The 1,613-nt window shown below is 66.0% G+C and overlaps 1 long non-coding RNA gene across 1 annotated transcript in view; it reads left to right on the plus strand.

Annotated features, from left to right (window-relative positions):
• Nucleotides 1-232: 232 nt before the first annotated feature.
• LOC105853417 overlaps nt 233-1,613 on the plus strand; it is a 16,042-nt gene continuing 14,661 nt past the window's right edge. The window contains exon 1 of the long non-coding RNA XR_001145281.1: nt 233-318. This is a non-coding gene — a long non-coding RNA (uncharacterized LOC105853417). The remainder of the gene's footprint in view (nt 319-1,613) is intronic.

Here is a 1,613-nt window from a genome sequence, read left to right on the forward strand (position 1 = left end):
GGGCTGGGAAGGCTCCTGTGTCACGTGGTGAGGAGAATCCAGCGAAGGGGACTGGGAAAAGCTTCATCGCCAAAGAGGAGAACCCAGGACGGGTGTCCATAAAGCCCACGGGGAGGTTTCTCTGCAAGGAAGAGCCCTGAGCCGGCCGAGTGCAGCTGGGAAGCGCGGACCAGACGTCCTCCCGCCTGCCGCCGGGCGCCCCAGCAGCCCCAGGCAGCCTGTGTCCCCTGTGCGTGGTTCCGCGTGAAAATGCCTGGCCTGTGAAGCTCCAGGCTCCTGGCGTCTGCCACGTTTCAGCCTGCACCCCCCCCCAGACCAGTGAGTCAAGGAGGGGTGGGAAAGCGCCCCCAAGCTGTAGGGCGCTGAGGCGCCCAGTAAGGTGCAGCAGCTCCTCCTGAGGCCAGCTCTGGCCAGTCCAGATCAGTTTTGATTTCAAAGTGGGCAGGAAGAGTTTGGAAAAGCCAAAGCCACCCTTAGCCTTTCTGGCTTCGGCTCTGCGGTCACCGCGCCGCCACAGAGGTGACCCGTGCTGGGAGACACGTTCCTGCAAGGTTCGGGGTTCCGGAAGTTAGGTGCTGGGTCTCCTGAGAGCAGACCCAAGGGGAGCTAGCTCACGGCTCTGGGCTCCCGACACTGCAGTGTGGGAGAGTCTCGCGTCCGCCTTCACCTGATCGCCAGGTGCCTGCCTGTGCGCCATCCGCAGAGGCGACGGGTAGCCATGGCGTCGCCGCCTGCCAGGTCCTCAGACTGCCCTTTGGTGGTTTGTTATAGGGCTAACAAGGACGCTGATTCCCGCCAACCCGCTCTGTGTGGTCTGCACGTTCCCTCGTGTGCTGCGAGCTGTGCTGGGAACCCCAACCCTCCGGTCCCAGAGGTGTGCTTCCAGCCGCGTCAGTGTGGAGCGCCTGGCGTGAGGGGGCCTCCTGGCCGGGCGGAGCCAACCTCGCACCCTGAGCTGGCCCCCCCTTCTGCCACCCCGTGCCCTGAGCTAGGATGAGAGGGCTGGGGTGAGCTGGTGAGGAGATGCAGATGGCGGCCCTGGCCGAGTGCGGCCTGTGCTAGCGAGCCCGGGGCTGTTTGAGTCAGAAAATGCGCTAGCAACCTCTCGGTCCACTGGCCTCCGGTCAAGCTGGTGTTGCACGCCATCTCCACTGGAGATGGACACTGGACTTGCCGGGCCCGGCGGGCAGGCACGCAGGGCACAGGTGCAGCCGGAGGGCAAGGCGGTGCTCACCTCCGTGGGGGCTGCCAGTCCCAGGAGACAGGCGCAGCCCCTGTCTGGGGGGGCTGCTGGGAGGGTCACGCGCAGTGGGGCCAGGTCTGCAGAGGAGGAGGGAGAGCGCAGGGCCTGCGGGGGGCGGGCTGCCTGGCAGCGGGAGCCCTGGTCAGGCAGAGGAGCCAAGGGCCAGGGGAGGCCCTGAAGACCCGCCCTGGCCGGGCCGGGCCGGGCTCGAGGGTGCGCCAGCGGCTGGCACTTTCCCTCCTCCCTCTGGCAGAACCCGCTGTGCCAGGCCTTTGTTTCGCACAAGCGGCAGGCCAGGTTGCGGACGTACTTTCCTTTTTACGTTTCATTTCTCTGCTTGTACCCCAGGTGTAGTAGGCACAGTGTTCCC

Source organism: Condylura cristata, unplaced genomic scaffold, assembly GCF_000260355.1.
Source record: "Condylura cristata isolate star-nosed mole 26May11 unplaced genomic scaffold, ConCri1.0 scaffold00009, whole genome shotgun sequence".
NCBI classification, from domain to species: domain Eukaryota; kingdom Metazoa; phylum Chordata; class Mammalia; order Eulipotyphla; family Talpidae; genus Condylura; species Condylura cristata.